Source organism: Canis lupus, chromosome 32 (assembly GCF_048164855.1).
Source record: "Canis lupus baileyi chromosome 32, mCanLup2.hap1, whole genome shotgun sequence".
NCBI lineage: Eukaryota > Metazoa > Chordata > Mammalia > Carnivora > Canidae > Canis > Canis lupus.
Genome location: NC_132869.1, coordinates 13,159,358 through 13,174,812, shown reverse-complemented (window position 1 = coordinate 13,174,812; position 15,455 = coordinate 13,159,358). Strand labels below are relative to the sequence as shown.

At 36.6% G+C, this 15,455-nt stretch overlaps 1 protein-coding gene across 4 annotated transcripts in view; it reads left to right on the top strand.

Moving 5' to 3' along the window:
* The window catches only part of TTBK2 (tau tubulin kinase 2), a 174,096-nt gene that overhangs the window by 63,164 nt on the left and 95,477 nt on the right, over positions 1-15,455 (top strand). The window contains exon 2 of one of the 4 annotated variants that reach the window (XM_072808948.1): positions 15,285-15,360. The exons of the other annotated variants lie outside the window; for them this stretch is intronic. The gene's annotated coding sequence lies outside the window, so the exon portion shown is untranslated. The remainder of the gene's footprint in view (positions 1-15,284; positions 15,361-15,455) is intronic. 4 annotated transcript variants of the gene reach the window in all.

Here is a 15,455-nt window from a genome sequence, read left to right as displayed (position 1 = left end):
ATAATCTTCAATAAGTGTTGTTGGAACAGTTGGATAGCCACATAAAAAAGTAATGAACCTTGGCCCAAACTGCATGTATTATATGAAAATGAACTTAAAATGTACCACACATCTAAATTTGAAATGTAAAACTACAGCTTTTAGAAGAAAACATAGGAGAAAATCTTTGTGACCTGAGTGTAGATCTAGAAGTTCTTTCACATGACACTAAAAGCATGATTCATAAAAGAAGAAATTGATGAATTGATTTCTTCAAATTAAAAACATTGCTTGCAAAGATACTGTTCAGAGAATTAAAAGGCAGATTATAGGCCTAAAGGAAATATTTGCAAATCTCATACTTGTAAAGGATTTATATTTGGAATATGTAAAGAACTCCTGAAAACTCAACAGTAAGAAAACAATTCAGTTAAAAATATTTAATAGACTTTGGCAAAGAGGATATAGAGTGGCACATCAGCTCATGAAAAGATGTTTAGCATAACTAGCCATTAGGGGAATGCAATTTAAAATCACAGTGAGCTACCACTGTGTAGCCATTAGAATGATTTAAATTAAAACTTGACAGTACCAAGTGCTGAGAAGGATGTGGAGCAGCTGGAACCCTCACATATTGCTGGTGGGGATAAATATGGATTTATTGTATGATCGAGCAACCTTACACTAGGCATACCTTTAAGAAATGAAAATACGTGTTCGTGTATATTTATATTTAAATCAGCTTTATTCTTACTTGCCAGAAATGTAAACTTCATAGAGTGAAAGGATAAATTGAAGATGGTATATCCATTGAGTGGCAGTAAAAAAGAATGAGCTACTACTGATTTGCATAACTCTTGATTTCCTTTTCTTAGGGAAATCTCTCCAGGGATGTCTTAGCTCCAATTTGGCTTTTTTTTTTTTGGTGGGGGGGGGGATTCTATTCACAAGTATCATCCTTGGATCACCCTTCAGTGGGTTCCTGGAGATTCTCTTTGCTTCTTTTTTATATTGTATGCCTGTTGAATCCTTTTCTCTTTTTTGTTTATATTCTCATTTTAGTGAAGCACCTCTTCTAATAGTTTCCTGAGTGAAGGATACATAGGAGGTATGTCTTTGAGACCTCTCTTGCAAGTGTGAAAGTGTCTTTATCCTACCCTGATGTTTAAATGAAAAAGTGGTTAGATACAGAATTCTGGATTGAAAATAATTTTACTTCCGAAATTTGTCTTTATACTCACTGTAGCGATTTAGAAGTGAAATTCTATTATGATTCTTGTTACTTTGGAAACATCTACTTTCTTCTCTTTTCTCCTAGGGTTTTGCAATTTCATGATGATGTGTCATAGTAGGGGTGTTTTCATCTAGTGTGTCTGTGTCCTTGTGATTGAAGGTTTGTGATTGAAACTTGTGATTGAAGGTTTTTTTCAGGAAATATTCTTGAATAATTTTGCTGATGATTTACACCTCCTTTGTTTTTTACCCCTTCTTTTCTGGAGCACCTGGTATGCAGATATTGGAACGCTTGGAATGGTTCCCCAATTCTTGATCTTTTCTCCTATTTTTATATACATTTATTCATTTTTGTAATAGACAAGTACATTTGCTAAATAGATAGGGTGATGAAATTGTACTCATTTTTTTTTTCATTCTCACCACAAAAACCTGATAGTTTTAAATTGGCCATTGTGATAGGATAGTTTTGTTTAAATGATAGAATGCCCTGTGATGGTTATACAGAGTGAAGGGCTTGGAAACTTCCTTTTGCCTTTGTCTCCTGGTGAGCTATACAATCCAAGGAATTATTAAATGGGCATCCTCATGAGTGCTAAGAGGAGGAGCCTTTGTTTCTTAAACTTCTTGGCTCAATTTTTTTTTTTCCCCCTGGGGACTTGTTTTAAAGGACTCAGTATTCTTTTGTTTTACCATCAGGTTAACCCAGTCAAGCTCTATGCTCTAAGCATTCTAAATCCAACTAATCTACTGATTTCTCACAGTGCTTATTCTTTGTTCTTAGAAGCTATCATTTGATCTTATCTTGTCATTATCTTATAGTAAGTTCATTTCTTAAAATAAGATTGTAGATACTTTGAGGACAGGAACCCCCGCCCCCCCCCACCCCCCACTCCATGCCTTATATTTTTCTGTCTTCCTTGGTATAGATGTTTCATGACCTATTATTGTTAGGTTGGGTGTGGTTTGTTTGTTTGGTGGTGGTGTGAGTGAGTAAGTAAGAGGAATAAATGATAGATGGGTAAGGAAGCTAAGGCTGGTTTTGTTGGATCCTTAGCAGTATAGTAGTCTGGCTTTGCAGAATCCCAGTATTTGCTAGTTTGCCATTGACCTGGAATTTGTTATTTGAGTTCCTGAGCATCCCTATTAGTAGGTTTGGGATACTTTTAGCTAGCTTTCTTACTTTATTAGTAAATGGCTTTTTTAATTTAAAAAGTAAAATGAAAAAAAAAAATAAAAAGTAAAATGATCGATGCCCCCTTCTGATTGTTTTATTTTTTTCTAGCATATAAAAATCATAGAAAATTATTTGCCTTTTGTGTGGCATTGTTATTCATTAATATTTAATGCTGGGATGTAGACTACCATACTATCACTTGCCATAGCTTTTTAAGCTCTTGGGTTGAAAGCAAGGATAGTAGATGATCATTTGAAGTTGTAAGAACAAAAAGATTCATTAGGTTCTATGCATTTATTTTATTTTTTTACTTTTAAAGATATTTATTTACTTGAAAGAGAGTGCAAGTGGGGGAGCAGAGGGAAAGGGAGAGAGAAAATCCTCAAGCTGACTCCCTACTGTGCACAGAGCTGAATGCAGGGCTTTATCCAAGGACCCTGATCATGACCTGAGCTGAAACCAAGAGTTGGCTGCCTAACCAATGGAGCCACCCAGACACCCCATATGCATTTATTTTAGAGAAGAGCTTTTCTATTCCTTTAAATAAAGATTTTGGACAGTATTCCTTTTTAATATCACAATTAAAATCTGTGTTTGGGCAGCCTGGGTGCCTCAGCAGTTCAGCGCCACCTTCAGCCCAGGGCCTTATCCTGGGGACCTTGAAATTTTTTTTTGAAAGATCAAGCCTGCTTCTCTCTCTGCCTGTGTTTCTGCCTCTCTCTCTCTGTGTCTCTCATGAATAAATAAATAAAATCTTAAAAAAAAAAATCAGTGTTTAACTAGCAAGATGTTACATTGCCTATAATATCTATAGATATTATCTACCTATCGAAGTTTACTTTTTATTGTCTTTTTTGAGTGGAGATATCATTGATTATTTTGTTGACAGACCACAAACATTCCTATTGGGTTAGTCAAGAGCTAGAAGATAAAGAGAAAGCTTTAGTGGTGGTATTTTAAGTGTTTGGTTAAGATTTGGTTTGTATGTTCAGGATTCCTTTCATCTTTTAGAGGATTTCTTTGACATAAGACACATATAAGCTGGGAGTTAAAATTGATTTGTTGTATAATTCCATCCTATATTTTCTTGAGATCAATGATCTCTATGACTCTTAGTGATCAGTGCTACCTTGCTGATTCTTCTCTCTCTCTGCTTTCATCTCTGCACCAGACTTGATTATTCTCACTCAATTCCAGGAAATTTAATAGTCTTGTTTATTTTTTTCCCTCAGAGCTTTGCTAAGTGACTAACTTGCTAACATCTGAAAATCTAGTCCTGAGTTTTAGTCGGTTGATACTGCTTCCTACAGGGATATTTAGATTCAAGAGTTGTATTTGATTTGAGGAAATGAGGTTGAGGGAATAATATGAGCAAAAATCAAAGTAGTATATTTGAGAAGGAGAATAAAAAAAACAAACTGTCTTCATCAAGAGTGTATGATATATGTTGAAGTACTGTAGGAAATGAGGTTTGGTAAGTAATGTAGAATGAATCATGAATTCCAGGTTCACCATTTTATTTCATTTCATTTATTTTTCTAGAAAGTAAATATAAAAATGTTTAATTCCAGTATAATTAACATACAGTGTTATATTAGATGCCTCAGATGTACAACATAATGATTCAACATTTATCTACATTACTCAGTGCATATCAGAGTAAGTGTACTCTTAATCCCCTTCACCTGTTTCATCCATTCCTCATCTCTGGTAACCAGTTTGTTCTCCAAAGTTAATTAAGAGTATTTGTTTGTTTGTTTTTTATTTTTATTTTTTTAAAGATTTTATTTATGAGAGAGAGAGAGAGTCAGAGACACAGGCAGAGGGAGAAGCAGGCTCCATGCTGGGAGCCTGACGTAGGACTCGATCCCAGGTCCCCAGGATCATGCCCCGGGCCGAAGGCAGACGCTAAACTGCTGAGCCACCCAGGCTGCCCTGTTTGTTTGTTTTTTAAAGATTTAATTTTTTTATTCGTGAGAGACACAGAGAGGCAGAGGGAGAAGCATAGGGAACTTCACAGAGAGCTCCATAGGGAACCTGATGTGGGACTTGATCCCAGGACCCTTAGGATCATGCCGTTAGTCAAAGGCAGATGCTCAGCCACTGAGCCACCCAGGTGCCCCTTTTGTTTTGTTTTTAAAAATATTTTATTTATTTATTTGACAGAGAAAGAGAAAGAGCGCACACAAGCAGGGGAGGTGGCAGGCAGAGGGCAAGGGAGAAATAGGATCCCTGCTGAGGAAGGAGCCTGACACAGAGCTCGATCCCACTAGTCTGGGGTCGTGACCTGACTGAAGGCAGGCGCCCAACTGACTGAGCCATCCACGCACCCCAAGTCTGATTTTTTGTCTCTTTTTTGTTTGTTTCTTAAATTCCACATATGAGTGAAATTATATGGCATTTATCTTTCTCCAACTGACCTTTTTCACTTCGCATTATATTTTCTGGATCCATCCATGCTGTTGTAAATGGCAGGATTTTATTCTTTTTTTATGGCTGAGTGATATTCCATCACATATACACACATGCACACACACATACACACACATATCACATCTTCTTTTTCCATTCATCTATTAATGGACACTTGGGTTGCTGCCATAATTTGGCTGTTGTAAATAATGCTGCAATAAACATTGAGGTGCATACATCTTTTCAAGAATATGTTTTCATATTCTTAGGGTGAATACCCAGTAGTGCAAATACTGTTCTATTTCTAATTTTTTGAGGAAATTTCATATCATTTTACACAGTGGAGAGTCTGCTCCTCCTTCTCCCTCTGCTAGATGAGCTTGTCAATAGATAATAGGTGGTAGTTCATTAGAGGAGTCATCATCAGGGGAGCCCAGTAGGGTATTTATAAAAAGCGAGCTCATGCATATCATTCTAAGGTAGACATTGGCCCTTTAGGGGTGAGAAGAGGAGCAGTAGAGTGGGGAAGAAGATGGCCTTAGCCCTAGAAAGCCCAGGATACTAGTTTATAAATGCTTGTTTTCATTCTCCCTTCTTTCCTTCCTAGACACCTGATAAATGTGAACCACTATGCTAGGAGCTAGGTAGGAGTCCTCAGGGGTTCACAGTCAAGTTAGACTGACACTGAGAATGAATAATGACATTATGGAATGATAAGTTATAAGAAAAATGTATAAAATATATAAAAAAAGAGGAATGTAGGGGCACCTGGGTTGCTCAGTGGGTCAAGCATCTGCCTTCGGTTGAGATCATGATCTTACAGTCCTGGGATCAAGCTCTGTGTTGGGCTCTCTGCTCAGCGAGGAGTCTGCTTCTTCCTCTCTGCCTGGCTGCTCCCCCTGCTTGTGCTTTCTCTCTCTCTGTGTCAAATAAATAAATAAAATCTAAAAAAAAAATAAAAGAGGAATGTATAAAAAGATCCATAGGAGCATTGACAAGGGAATAAAAGGGAAACTAGGCAGAAGCTCTGCTGTCAGAACCAAGGAGTTAGGTCAGGACAAGACTAGCAGCAAAGGTGAAGGGTTGATGGCATTGAGAGTATGGTAATGGCTAGAGCTCCATGAATATTTCCTACTAAGCCTAAGGGAGAGAGTGAGGTGGACTTGAGTCTTTATGTGAGAGGTTAATGGCACCAGTAATGTGGATAGAAAAGATGTAGTGGCAGGGAACCAGTGAGGGCCTTGAAATATTTGGGGAACATGGAGGTTTAGGATTTCAGGTAAATACTCTACTACATAGTGATGTCCTAGCCAAGGTAGGCAGTCACAGGAGTGGACAGAGAGGAGATGAGCAAAGTATAAGAACTGGCAATTCACAAAAGAGGAAACCTAAACAATTAATAAGTAGATGAAAAGATGCTCAATCTTACTAGTAACCAGAGAAATGAAAATTGTGTAGCAAGACACTGTTTCATACCCTTCAGGTTGGCAAAAACAAAAAAGTTTTTGACAGTACCAAGGGCTGGTGAAGATAAAGAAACGAAAGCTTCCTTGTGTCCTGATGGGAGAAGTATAAATTGGTACAACCACTTTAGAAAGCAATTTGTACCTATTATGTAATGAAGAGGCTAACAATCATGTATTATTCTTCCTGTGTCAGGCATTGTTTTAAATGTATATTTTTAAAGAATATTATTTGATTTAATTCGTACCACAGCTTTCCCCTGATTATATAATTGAGGAAATACAGCCTAAGAGAGATTAAATAATCTGTCCAGAGTCACAAAAGTGGTAAAATAAAGAGCCAGCATTTTAGCTTAGATCTTTCTCTTTCTAAAACTTGCGTTCATAATCACTAATGATAATAATAGGAAGATATATTGAGCATTTAGTATGTGCCAGTTGGTATATTTTAGACATACCTTAGCTGATTTACCTGTGTAATAAGTCTTTAAGGTAAGTGGTTTTGTTACTCATCATGTAGCTTTTATTTTTTTATTATTTTTTTAAAATTTTATTTATTTATTCATGAGATATAGAGAGAGGCAGAGACACAGGCAGAGGGAGAAGAGGGCTCCATGCAGGGAGCCCGACGTGGGACTCAATCCCGGGTCTCCAGGATAATGCTCTGGGCTGAAGGTGGCTCTAAACCGCTGAGCCACCTGGGCTGCCCTCATCATGTGGCTTTTAGAGATTAAGTAACAAGCTAGCAAGTGAAAAAGCTCAAGTGGTACTTACCTCAGGTGGTTTTGAGCACATGTACTTTTCATTCCACACCAAACTGAAAGATCCAGAGGTGTAGAATAATAGACTTTTGATCTGAATCCTCTTTTTTTCCCTCTGTTTCATATATATAAATATATATAATATATTTAATATATATTAAATATATATAAATATATATGTATTTGACATACAACTTTGTATTATGTGCAACATAAAGATTTGATACATATATTGCAGAATGATTACCACAAGTTTAGTTAGTTATCACTGCACAGTTACAATTTCCTGTGATGAGAGTGTTTAAAATTTATGATCTTACCTACTTTCAAATAAACAGTATTGTTAACTATAATCACCATGCTGTACATTAGATTTCCAAGATTTACTTATTTTACAACTGAAGTTTGAACCTTTTTTTTTAAGATTTTATTTATTTATTTATTTATTCATGAGAGAGGCAGAGAGAGAGAGAGAGAGAGAGAGAGGGAGAAGCAGGCTTCATGCAGGGAGCCTGACGTGGGACTCCATCCTGGGTCTCCAGGATCAGGCCCTGGTCTGAAGGCGGCCCTAAACTGCTAAGCCACTGGGGCTGCCCAAGTTTGAACTTTTTAACCACCTTTACCTATTTCCCCTACCTCTCACCCCCTACTTCTGGGAACTACTGGTCTGTTCTCTGTTTTTATGAGTTTTGGTTTATTTAGATTCTACATATAAGTTTTTCTTTGACTTATATTACGTAGCATAATGCTCTCAAGATCCATCCATTTTACCACAAATGTCAAGATTTTCTTATTTTTGTTTATGGCTGCATAATATTGTTGTGTATATACATACTATGTTTTCTTTACCCTTTCATTTATAGATGGACACGTAAGTTGTTTCAATGTCTTGGCTATTGTAAATAATGTTGCATTGAACATGGGCATGGGTTATCTCTTCAAGATAATGAGTTCGTTTCTTTGGGTATATACCCACAAATGGAACTGCTAGATCATATGGTAGTTCTATTTTTAATTTTAAAATTTGAATTCCAATGTAGTTAACATACAGTGCTATGTTAGTTTTGGGTGTACAATATAGTAACCCATCAGTTCCATATATTATTTAGTGCTTATCAAGGCAATGCCAATCCTAATCCCCTTCACTAGTTTCAAACCGTCTCCTGTGCACCTCTCTTTTGGTAAACATTTATTTATTTTCTATAGTTAAGAATCTGTTTTTTGGCGTATCTTTTTTCCCCCTTTGTCCATTTGTTTTGTTTCTTAAGAAACTACTTTTATTTTAAGGAATCTCCATACTATTTTCCTAGTGGCCACACCAATTTATATTCTTAGCAGTTAGTGCACAGGGATTCTCTTTTCTCCACATACTTACCAACACTTGTGATTTCTTGTCTTTTTGATAATAGTCATCCTAATGGATATGAGGTAGTATTTCATTGTGGCCTTGATTTGCATTTCTCCGATGATTAGTGATATTGAACACTTTTTCATGTACCTGTTGACCATGTTACTATCATTGGAAAAATGTCTCTTCGGGCCCTCTACCTATTTTTAAATCAGATTGTTTAGGTTTTTTGCTGTTGAGTTGTATGAGTTCATGATGTATTTTGGATATTAACCCCTTATCACATAAATGATTTGCAGATATTTTCTCCCATTTAGTAGGTGCCTTTTCATTTTGTTGATGGTTTCATTTTTTGTGCAGGAGCTTTATAATTTGATGTAGTCCCACTTGTTTATTTTTGCTTTTGTCGTCTTTGCTTTTGGTGTCAAATTCAAAAAATTACCAAAACCAGTGTTAAGGAGCTTACCCCTTATGTTTTTTTTTCCTATGAGTTTTATGGCTCCAGGTTTTACATTCAAGTCTTTAATCTATCTTGAGTTGATTTTGCCTATGGTATATATTGGCTTAAAATACGAAAATTAGGGCAGCCCGGGTGGCTCAGTGGTTTAGTGCTGCCTTCAGCCCAGGGCATGATCCTGGAGACCCAGGATCAAGTTCCACATCAGGTTCCCTGCATGGAGCCTACTTCTCCCTCTGCCTGTGTCTCTGCCTCTCTCGCTCTGTGTCTCTCATGGATAAATAAATAAAATTAAAAAAAATAAAATAAAATATGAAAATTAGTATAATACACTATCAACAGAATCAAAGACAAAAACCACATGATTATGTCAGAAGACACAGAAGACCCATTTAACAAAATCCAATAACCCTTTCATGATAAAAAATACTCACAAACTAGGAATAGAAAGGAACTTCCTTATCCTGATAAGGGCATTATATAACAAAAACCCAAAAACGAAAACCAAAAAAAATCCACAGCTGATATGGTAAAACACACTCTTTTCCCCAAAGGTAATGATGAACAAGACAAGTATTCTGCACTTGCCACTTCTATTTGTCAAGAAGATGAAACAAAATGCACCCAGACTGGAAGGAAGTGTAAAACTAGCTCTATTGACAGATGACCCTCTCTTATTTTTGGGAAATCCTAAGGAATCCACTAAAAACTTTAGAGCCACTAAACAAGTTCAGCGAGATTGCAAGAAACAAGATAAATATAAAAAGATGATGTGTCTTACTAGATGTTAGCAATAAGCAATCCAAAAATGGTATTAAGAGAACAACTCCATTTACAATAGCATCAAAAAGAATAAAATAGGAATAAATTTAATAAAAGAAATATAAGACTTATATTCTGAAAATTATAAGACATTTTTGAAAAAGTAAGACTTAAATATATGGAAAGATATCTTGTGTTTGTAGACTGGAAGACTTAATATTGTTAAGATAGTAGCACTCCTAAAACTGACCTATAGATTGAACACAGTCCCTATCAGAATTGCAGCTGCCTTCTTTGTAGAAATGGATAAGCTGATTCTAAAATTAATATGGAATTGCAAGGAACCCCCAGATAGTTAAAACAGTCTTGAAAAAGAACAATGAAATTGCAATATTTACATTTTCTGATTTCAAAACTTATTACAGAACGATAGTGATCAAGACATTATGGTACTGGAATAAGGATAGAAATATAGATCAATAGAATCCAGAAATTACCACATAATGGTCAATTGATTTTGGCACCATTGACAAAGGTGCCAAGACAATCCATTGGGAAAAGGATTCTTTTCAACAAATGGTGCCAGCACAACTCCATTGGATATTGTAAAAGAACACAACACATGTATTGGTCTCTGCCCCTAGTTCCTGGCACAGACCTCTTAAAATCCATGTAATCTCCTAAGTGATAAGAGCACTAGGAGCATCCTTTGTTCTGCTGTTTGGTCTTAGACCAGATTTGGCCAGCAAACTGGTTCCTGACACAGTGTTCCTATGTTCTTTAGAATTTCCTGAGTGATAGGAATGTCTCATGTTTCAGTGAAGCAACTCTTGGTGGACTCTAGCTTCAGGATGGTGTCAGGTCACCAAAAGGACAAGTTCTTGATTGGAAGTTTGGAATTTATAGCCTCACCCTCATCCTCTGGGAAATAGTAAAATTTCCAGAAGTACGAGATTTAGAGATCTTCTGAGTTGGTTAACACGTGGAGATCCTAGAAGAATGGCACACTCAGAAAGAGCATGGAAGTTCTGCACTACTCACATATCTTTCTTTGTGTGTCTCTAAATCCAGCTGTTCATCTGTATTCTTTATCTTTTAAAATAAACTGGTAAATATAAGTATCTCCCTGAATTCTATAAGCTGTTCTAGCAAATTGTTAAACCTAAGGAGGGGGTAATTTATACAACCTGGGACTTGTGATTGGCATTTGAAATGGGGGCAGTGTGGGGATCTGATGCAAACTCTAGGTAGATACTATTAGAATTGAACTGAATTATAGGACACCCAGCTGGTGTCTAGGAGAATAGCTCCATCTGTGGAAAGCCCACATATCTGGTGTCAAAAAGTATTGTGAGTATGGTAGTAGTGTGAGAGTAAGGAGGAACACAAGAGGAGTGTGTCTTCCAACACAGTTATACACATGCAAAAGAATGAACTTGGACCCTTACCTTGTACCATTATAAAAATTTATTCAAATTAGGGGCACCTGGCTGGCTCAGTTTATGGAGCATGAGACTCTTGATCTCGGCGTCATAAGTTTGAGCCCCATGTTAGATGTAGGATTTACTTTTAAAAAATTAAAAGTAAAATCTTTAAAAAAATTTATTCAAAGTAGACCAAAGAACTAGATATATAAAACTCTTAGAAGAATAATACATACATGTAAGTCTTCATGACCTTGGATTAGGCAATAATTTCTTAGATATGATGCTAAAACCACAAGGCAGCAAAATAAATAAATAAATTGGACTTCATCTGATTTAAAAACTTTTGTGCTTTGGGGCACCTGGGTGGTTAAGTGGTTGAGCATTTGCCTTTGGCTTGGGTCATGATCCTGGGGTCCTGGGATGGCGTCCGCATCCGATTCCCAATGGGTAGCCTGTTTCTCCCTCTGCCTATGTCTCTGCCTATCTCTGTGTGTCTCTCATGAATAAGTGAATTAAAAAAAAAACTTTTGTATTTCAAAGATCACCATCAAGAAAGTGAATAGACAGGGACGCCTGTGTGTCTCAGCAATTGAGCGTCTGCCTTAGACTCATGGCATGATCCCCATCTGGGGATTGAGTCCCGCATCGGGCTCCCTGAGAGGAGCCTGCTTCTTCCTCTGTCATTGTCTCTGCCTCTCTCTCTCTGTGTCTCTCATGAATAAATAGATAAAATCTTGAAAAGAAAAGTGAATAGACAGCCCACGAAGTAGAAAATATTTACAAATCATACATCTGATAGGGACTTTATCTATACTAAATAAAGAACTCAAAATTCAGTAATAAAGAGATAACCCAATTTAAAAATCAGCGAAGGATCTAAATAGACATTTCTCCAGAGAAGATCTACAGATTGTCAATAAGTACATGAAAAGATGCTCAACATTATTAATGATTATGAAAATGTAAATCAAACCTATACTGAGATATCAGTTCACTCTCACTAGATGATTGCAATATAAAAAGATACAGATAATAACAAGAGTTGGTGAGGATGTGGAGAAATTAGAAGCCTCATATGTTACTGGTAGATATAAAATGTACAGCTTCTTTGGAAAGCAGTCCAACAGTTCCTATGGACTGCTTAAGATTAAACATGGAGTTACCAAATGTCCAGCAGTTATACTCCCAGATATATATATATATATACACACATATATATATATATATATCTCCAAGATGAAGTGAAAACATGTCTACACAAAAACTTGTATGTGAATGTTCATAGTAGCATTAATCATAACAAAAAGTGGAAACAACCTAAATGGACAATCAACTGGTAAAATGACTAAAAAAATATGTATAGCTGTATAATGAATATTATTGACCATGAAAAGAATGATATACTGAAGAACACATGGGTGGCTCAGTGGTTGAGTGTCTGCTATAGGCTCATGTGTTCCCAGGGTCCTGGGATTGAGTCCCACATCAGGGTTTCCACAGGGAACCTGCTTCTCCCTCTGCCTGTCTCTGTGTCTCTCATGAATAAATAAATAAAATCTTAAAAAAAAAAAAAAAAGAGAAAGAAATGAAATACTAATACATGCTACAATATGGATGAGTTTTGAATACACTGTGCTGGTAAAAGAAGCCAGTCACAAAAAATACTTATAGTATGATTCCATTTATGTGAAATGTCCAGAATAGGCAAAACTGTAGAGATAGAAAATAGTTTAGTGGGGCTGACTCTCATAGGGCTGGGAGAGTTGAGGGGGAAATAGAAGTGACAACTAATGAGTATCGGTTTTTTGGTGGGGTAGATAGGGCTGATGAAAATGTTCTAATGTTGATTGTGGTGGTGATTTTACAACTTTGCGAATATACTAAAAACAATTGAATTACACTTTTAAGGTGTGAATTTGGTAGTATGTTAATTATGTTCCAATTAAGGTATTATAAAAAACGTATTCATTGTTTAGTTAGTGTGTATCCTGTGCAGAGCTGGATACTAGAGTCCTTACCCTAGAAGTACTTACAGTCCAAGGGTCAGAGAAGCAAATAAAAACAGTATCACCTAAATATGATGAAATTATGTATCTATCATGTTCTGGTGCCTTTATGTACATTAATAGGAACCTATGGGGAACTCCTGGGTGGCTCAGTGGTTCAGCGTCTGCCTTCAGCTTAGGGCCTTATCCCAGGATCTGGGATCAAGTCCCACATTGGGCTCTCTGCAGGGAGCCTTCTTCTCCCTCTGCCGGTCTCTCTCTGTCTCATGCATAAATAAATAAATCTTAAAAAAAAAAAAAACAACCCATGAGAGTTAAGTAGGAATAAAATGAGGATTGGCTTGAGTTTGATACCACTTCGATACCAGATCTGCCCTAGAGTGTCATTAAGATTATTTAGATGTCATGGGCTGGGGTGGGGCACCTGGCTGCCTCAGTCAGTAGGGTGTGCAACTCTTGATCTTGGAGTTGGGAGTTTGAGACCCATGTTGAGTGTAGAGATTACTTAAAAATAAAATCTTTTATTTTTTTTAAAAGATTTTATTCATTTATTTGCGCCCGTGAGAGAGCAAGCACAAGCAGTGGGGAGGGACTGGAAGAGGCCGAGGGAGAAGCAGACTCCTGACTGTTTGACTCCTGAGCAAGGAGCCTGATACAGGGCTCAATCCCAGGATCCCAGGATCATGACCTGGGCCAAAGGCAGATGTTTAACTGACTGAGTCCCCCTAGGTGCCCCAAAACAAAATCTTTTAAGAAAAGGTTAGATATCTTTTATATTAGGAGTTCTTAAAAGTTTATAAAATGGTTTACCTAGGGTCTTTGAGTTGTTTCTGTAATGTTTCTGGACCTCTCCTCTAATCTCACTGTGCATGAAGTTGAGTAACTATTTTTATGAATGTGGAGTCATGGTCAGACCTAGCAGTGCATAGCATGAGACTGTCTTGTTGCTTAACTAGATATGACCTAGTAGACTGCCTAATTTACCATAAAGATTGCTATAGTTCTGGTATCTGGATTCTCATTAGGACTCTTATCTAAATGCCAGTATTAGGTCTCACCTGATATATTATGGGTTTGTCAAGCTGGGTCTCTTGTGTTTTCTTTTCTCTACAGCAATGATTTTGAATTATTAGCATTCTCTTCAAATATAACCTACCCTGCTCCCTTCATTTTTATTTATTTATTTTTTAAATTTTTATTTATTTATGATAGTCACACACACAGAGAGAGAGAGAGAGAGAGAGGCAGAGACATAGGCAGAGGGAGAAGCAGGCTCCATGCACCGGGAGCCCGATATGGGATTCGATCCCGGGTCTCCAGGATCGCGCCCTGGGCCAAAGGCAGGCGCCAAACCACTGCGCCACCCAGGGGATCCCTCATTTTTAAAGATTATTTTGCTTATTTCTTCACATCTGAAAAATGGGGAAAATAAAATACTTAAGCTATGAGGATTAACTGCATGTAAAGCACTTAATATAATGCCTGGCACAATATGCTTGCATATTATGCATGTTTTAGTAGCTACCATTATTGATATTAATTTGTTTATTCACAAATATTGACTGGGCATTTGACTATTTGCCTGGTACTGTGCTAATTACCAGAACAAGATAGTACTCTTGGAGTGGTATTTCAGTTTGTACTAATTATTACAATAATAGTAATACAAATTACTTTAACACTCTAAGTGGTGGTGAAAAATTACAGTTCCAGTTAAATTGTAGTTTCTCCATGCTTCTAAAAATCTGTGCATATTATTAAGCTAACTTTAAGGATTTTCATTAATTGCATGTATGTAAAATACAAGAGCAGTACACTATGCTATAAAGTCTGAGGTAAGAACTCATTAAGCTCTTACCTAAAGCAATGAAGATGTATTGGTGAATCCCAAACAATTTGCTGTTGACTTTGTATTTTGTTTACCCAGGAAGGGGTCTACAATTTATTTGATTTCTTTTTTCTTTTTTAAAAGCAGGATGTTTTTGCTATTGAGAGATTATTTTGGTATAATGTACCATAAAGATATTTTTGAAAGAGCATTCCAAGAAGAGTTAAATATGGTATGACCTTTTGTTTTTAGACAGTCGAAGTGTCTTTGTAATAGAGATCCTTCATTTAAATGTTACAGGCTAGGAAGGTGGAATCTTGAAGAATGGATAACAAGAAAATACTTCTAAATGATTTTTAAATTGTTCCTTTGAAGCTGAGGGAAAGAGTAAGTTGCTAATTGGCCATCATTTCATCATTTCGTTCTTACAGCAATTTACTAGGTGACACGGTGTTGTAAACATTTGGAAGATACATGTAAAGTGATGAACATGCATTGTACACATTGGTAATTATTGCTTCCATTGCACTTATTTCTTGCTACTTCCAACCCTTTCCAATAAAAGCACAGAGAGTAAGAGAATAGTGTGATAACCCAGATGC